This window comes from Capsicum annuum, chromosome 5 (assembly GCF_002878395.1).
Source record: "Capsicum annuum cultivar UCD-10X-F1 chromosome 5, UCD10Xv1.1, whole genome shotgun sequence".
Taxonomy (NCBI): Eukaryota; Viridiplantae; Streptophyta; class Magnoliopsida; order Solanales; family Solanaceae; genus Capsicum; species Capsicum annuum.
In genome coordinates this window covers 5,419,602-5,425,640 of record NC_061115.1, presented here as the reverse complement: position 1 = coordinate 5,425,640, position 6,039 = coordinate 5,419,602, and the positions used below count along the sequence as shown (strand labels likewise).

The 6,039-nt window shown below is 28.7% G+C and overlaps 1 protein-coding gene across 1 annotated transcript in view; it reads left to right on the top strand.

The window, feature by feature from the left end:
- Nucleotides 1-5,638: 5,638 nt before the first annotated feature.
- The window catches only part of LOC107870191 (H/ACA ribonucleoprotein complex subunit 3-like protein), a gene marked incomplete in the record, with an annotated part of 3,935 nt that continues 3,534 nt past the window's right edge, over nucleotides 5,639-6,039 (top strand). Inside the window, 1 exon segment of the mRNA XM_047412437.1 lies at nucleotides 5,639-5,832.

The following is a 6,039-nucleotide window of genomic DNA, read 5'->3' as shown; positions in this document are numbered from 1 at the left end:
TCAATATCTGCAATCTATATATAAAAATTGTTTTAACCATGTATTAATAGTATGATTTTTCGTCGAAGGGGTTCAAATGAACCTCCATTTCTAGGCTCGCTCCGCCTCTGACTTTAATCAGATGTAATTTTTTAGTTCATACAAAAATGAAACAACGAATAGTTCGAGTGTAAAACTCACAAAGAATTAATGGTTAGAATACGTTTTTGACCATTAAGTCTATTATTATATAAACTTCTATTACACTAAACTAGTTCCACCTCTAACTTTAATCAGATGTAATTTTTTACTACATAGATTGTGATAATACAAATAGAAAAATGAAACAACGAATAGTTAAAGTGTGAAATTCACGAAGAAATAATGGTTAGAATACGTTTTTGACCATCAACTCTATTATTATATATCTACGAAGGGGTACACTTTCTTAAGCTTTTAATTGATTAAAGTAGAGGTCAGATATATATCCAAACACAAAAGTTTCCATGCAATTTTGTTACGTAACCAAGCATTATGCTTTATATGATTTTTTTATGAATAATCAAGGGATACACACATAAAAATTTTAATTCCATAATATTGTAGTCCATTAACTTGTTGAGAAAGAAAACAAACAATTATCTCTTAGATGTCAAATACTCCAAGCATAACTTAACTGTTAAGGTATTGTGTTTTATTTTTGCTATAATTATTTGATACGAATAATTATTATCTTTTTTTTGTCAATTGACATATAGGGGCTAAGAGGTCTAGGTAAAGTGAGAGAAACTTGCCTAGTGAAATATCTGTTCCTTTCCATAAATGAGGGAAGTAGTGATGATAATGACTTAGGCAATGATGTAAACTAAAGTTTAGTATTGACTTTGTAAACAAACTTTTCACATAATTGAGGTTACTGCCTCTCAATGAGCCAGAGCTAGTCTGTTCTTTTCTTTTCATTTGGTGGTGTTCGATAGCATTGGAGTTCGATTATAGTCTGTATCACGTTAAAAAGGATTCATGAAGTTTTTTATTAAGAATTTTTTTTATAAAGTCCAATTTTCGAAATCGAAAACTTTGATTAGAAAAAGAAAAGTCCTAATCCACTGTATCAAATTTTTTGGTGATATGCCCCTAACGAGTCAATCAAGAAATTGTGACATATATTACTTTCAGGATCAGGAATAGTAGTAATTAACTGAATTATCAAAATGTGACTTATTATAGTTTTGTGTAATCTTTGTACTAATATGTAACCTTTATATCATAAAAAATATAAACCAATATGTGCATGCTGTTCAAAATTTAATACGTAAACCTTCTTTTATTTGAAGGGTTAATAACATTTTTAGTCCCTTAGTTATTCATAAATTATAATATTAGTCTTTATAATAACTAACTACGTATATATTATACCTTTAATTAATTGAATTTTGCACTTTGAATAACCTTTGTTAATTTACTATAATTACTAGTGTTCTATCCTTTAAATACTCATGTATTATGTTAAGTTTGTATTGTTACTTCAAATTTGATGATAATTTAATTTTATAAATACTCAAATATTGTAATTTTTTTACTTGAAAGGAACGAAAACACATATTTTAACCAACTAAATGCTAAAGTATATATCACAAGAACTAAACACAAAATTTACCAATAACTTAGAGACTAAAGTGATATTACCTTTATCATGAATTATAAACAATTTAGTAATTCAAGATTAATTTACTCTGGGGTTAACTCAGCTCGATTTTCAAGAATTGGCCCTTTGCTAGGCACCAAAGAACAACTCTTACTTTAAAGAAAAATACAAAAATAAACAAATAAATAAATATAAAGGTTAGAATAAAAAATAATAATATTGTGATTTAACTTGTAGTTGGAATACATTGAGACAATGCACCATATTGAAGCTGTTTACTCCAACAAGACCTTTTGTAATATTGTGCCATCGAGCAAAAAATTTTGATAAGTCACTTTCCATATATGTGTCATATTATATTTTCACAACTTAAAAAGATTCATCTGCACATGATATTTCAATTAAATTAATGAATATAAGATAATGCGTATATTTTGTATGTACGCCTATAGCTTAATTATGCATGGTTAAATAATATATATTTTTAATTTAATTTTTATCTATTAAATTTAAATTTAATTTAGTATAAATATTGAGAACAAATAAATTTTTTAATCATAATACTTTCATATTTTGTCATTTTATAGCAAAAAGAGAAGTGGAAAAGCTTGTGATGAGGAGGTTGGCCAATATCTACTTTAGAAAGTGATGAACATTTCTTACAAGTGGGCTTTATTGGGTATCACTTTTCCATATTTAACACCACCCATAGAAGCGGAGCGAGAATTTCTACTGAGTAGGTTCAAAATTAAAAAAAAAAACTCACGGAATGGTGATTCAACATCTATGATATATACATAAAAATTATTTTAATCATATATTAATAATATAATTTTTCATTGGAGAAAGTTCGGACGAATCCTCTATTACTAGGCTGGCTCCACCTCTGACCACCCACTACCCCACTCCACCACTCCTCAACCCCCACCCCACCCACACACAATCTTTATAAATAGAAAGATATATATCTAAAGATATAGATGCATAAAGAATGGAAACTCCTAAAGAACTACTAACATTCTTTTTCTAGATAAAACTATATTATATAGTACTAAAAATAAAGTATGTTCACTTCTCCACTTCACCATGTTATTGGTGTATGTAATTACTTAATTCTTTGAGGGGTCATCAAAAGAACATTCACTTTTTTCATTTCATTCATCAAGAATCCACATCTTATGAAGTTGAAATATCACATCAAATCCTAATATCAAGTTAGTTTCACTATTTGGATGTGTCCTTGAAAACCAATTATGAAATTGGAGAAAAAGTAGGGATTGTTCTTGAATTTTCAATCTCACTTAATAATTTTTTTTTAAAATAAAATAATCTATATTATTCATCGAGCAGAAGTACTAAATTTGTAACACGTACATAAATTAATTTTGCCTATGAGACAAGAGTTCAAGGGACATTTCATGAAGTAACACAAAATAAAGACGATGTAATATGTTACTTTGACTATGGGCATGAGTTTCAATTATATTGAAATGTTCTAAATAGAAAAAATTAATTTATATTCATAACTTATATCAGAAAAATGATCAAAAAATTTAAGAATACCCCTAGTAGAGATCTAGTTCTTTCATACAAATCAATCAATTCAATGTCAATTAAATATATTTCATGTTTTAATAGTGCATGATTCCAAATTTTATAAACGTCATAGACTAAATATATTTTGTCCACTTAGCCATAAGATAAGATTAAGGATAACAGTTTAATTTGGTCACGGTGCAAAAACATGTGTAAAGATACAAATAACAACATGGTAGGTACCTACATATATATATATATATATATATATATATATATATATATATATAAATTAATTCAATGGATAAATGATTTTTCTTTTATATTCTTTGTTTGATTGTAAAATATTATATGGAAAATACGTCATACTTTCCCCAACTTTTATGTATATTCCTTTTCCATTTTCCTCTCAAGTGCACTTCTTGATTAAGTGGATTTGTCACTAAGAGAGGCTAAGGTGTCATCACAATATGTAAAGATTCAATTCATTTTTTTTTTAAAAAAAGAAACTCAGTCTATTGTAAGTTATATTATCTTATATTTATGCAAAAGATTATTTCTACGAATTTGAACTCATAAGTCGTAATCTTTTGATCACATAAAAATTTTTAAAATATAAAAACTCTTTGATGAATTTAGCATCGCTTTTCCATAATAATTCTTACTTTAGTGTGGAATCGTATTCTGAAATCAAGTTTTAACATAATAAAATTATTGTAGTTTTTTGGAATTCAAAAACCTTTATTTACCTATTTTCAAATTTTTGATCCAAATCACTTAGAAAAATTCCATATTTTTTCCAAATTATATTCATGTCCAAATGCTACCACAATTTTCAACCTTTTCCAAAATATTACTTTTTTCAAAGTTTGGATTAAGTAATTATTGTTATTGGGTTTTAATAGGACTTTGTGGCGTTTATCCTAATTGGGTTTATGAGGATTCACAAGGAATGTTTATCTTTATGAAGATCAATACTTTTAATACTGCAACAAAAATAATTTTTAGCGGTAATAAATATATATTTTAACAAAGACTGTTAAAGTTTCTAATGTCATTAGTTAGTTAGTTGTTATTGAAGCCAATATTGTCACCGGTGTTAAGGACATTTACAAATAATATTAAAATGTGATTGTCAGTAGTAATTGCATCTAAAAAAAAATATTTAGCAATAATTAAATTATTACTGTTAGTTCATTGCTGTTAAACATGGTTTTGGTGTAGTATAGGTATAGATGAATAATTATAAGTATCTCCTAGAGTAATAGGTTGGATTTATTTTTTGTATCAAGAATAAAATCTCTTAGCTATAGAATATATTGTTGGAATATTGTAAGGTGGAGTCTTTCATTAGGCACAAATAAGATAGAATAGGGTGCGTTTTTCCTGCTCATAGTGAGTCAATTTAAAGGAATAATTCGATAAGACCTAGATCTCTTGCTTTGCCCACAAGCCCTACTAGTGCAGCAAGTCTGGTCGCTCGTGTGTTGTTCGTTCTAGCGATAGGCTTTAAGCGCGATTTTAATTCTCAATTTGATTTTTTGTTGTGGAATAAATCTATTCTAAAGAAAGACCTACCTATATTGAAGAGGGGCTAGTTCACGGTAATAAATGGTGGTATCGATCGGGGCAAGCTATTCGCCTTAGGAGTGGTTCGGCCATCAAGCTACTTTATGGGACAGGAAACAACTGTATACACGAGGGTATATTAGTATTCTGGGAATTGACAACATTGAAAGAAAGGGTAAAGGATTGGAGTAAACTATGGGTTATCGGTTTGGGCCTCAATTTAGTTAATTTTTCTTATTGGATGCTACCCGATATCTCGATAGCAAATAGGCAGGCTACATTCTACATGTAACAGGCCACTAATCCCCTTCCCCCAACAGGGGAGGGGAAATGACATGGGCTGATCAATTTAAAAAGAAATGACCCACAATTTAAAAATGTGGATAATTGGAGTCAGTCGGCTCAATTTATTTTCGTTTTTTAGCCATTTGACCCAATTGGATACATGCAATATCTATACTCAATTGACATACTTTTATACCATATTAATAGACTTTTATACAATTATTATATAAAATATGTATTCGTATTTGGTATCAAAGATTCATGTATTTGATATCAAATATTGTATTTGATTGATTAAAGAGAAGAGCAACAATTACAATATTATAAAATCATATTTAATTGTTAAAAAAACCACACCAATTAGAAAAATAGTTTTTTATTTCAAAAAAATGGAGCTGCGAAAAAAAAATGGAAAAAAAGACAAAAAGATGTTTTTAAAAAAAGAGGGCAAGCAGTCAATTTTTTAAAAAAAAGAAGCAATAATATTAAAAAAAAAACTAAAAAAAAAAAAAAAAAAAAAAAGACCGTAGCAAAAAATGGCATAAATGACTATATTTTAGAAATTCAAAGTCAATGGCCATTCAACTGCAATTCTTTTAGCGGAGTGGCTATTCTTTTCCATTCCACTTCCAAATACCCAGTTAGTTACCCATTGGCCCAAAAGGCAAAAGGCGACCCAAGTCCAAAGGGTAATAGGGTTTATTCACGCTAACTAAAATGCTAGTACGCTAATAATTCACAAAAGCTCAATTTTTGCTCAAAACTGTTCAATTTAGAGAGACGAAACGCTGCTTCCAATCGCTGCTCGCGCTCAACAGGTAACAATTTTTGCTCCTATCTCATTCTTTTTTCTGAGATAGTCTTCTGCTTCATCAGTGTCCAATCGCTGCTGTTGTTGCTAAAGACGTTCAGAAATTCTCGTGTTTTTGTACATTAGTGCTCGTGTTTTTGTATATTAGTGCAACTGTAAAGTTACTGTTAAACCCAGCAAAGGTCACAAGCATTATTTGATGATGTTAAAAGTT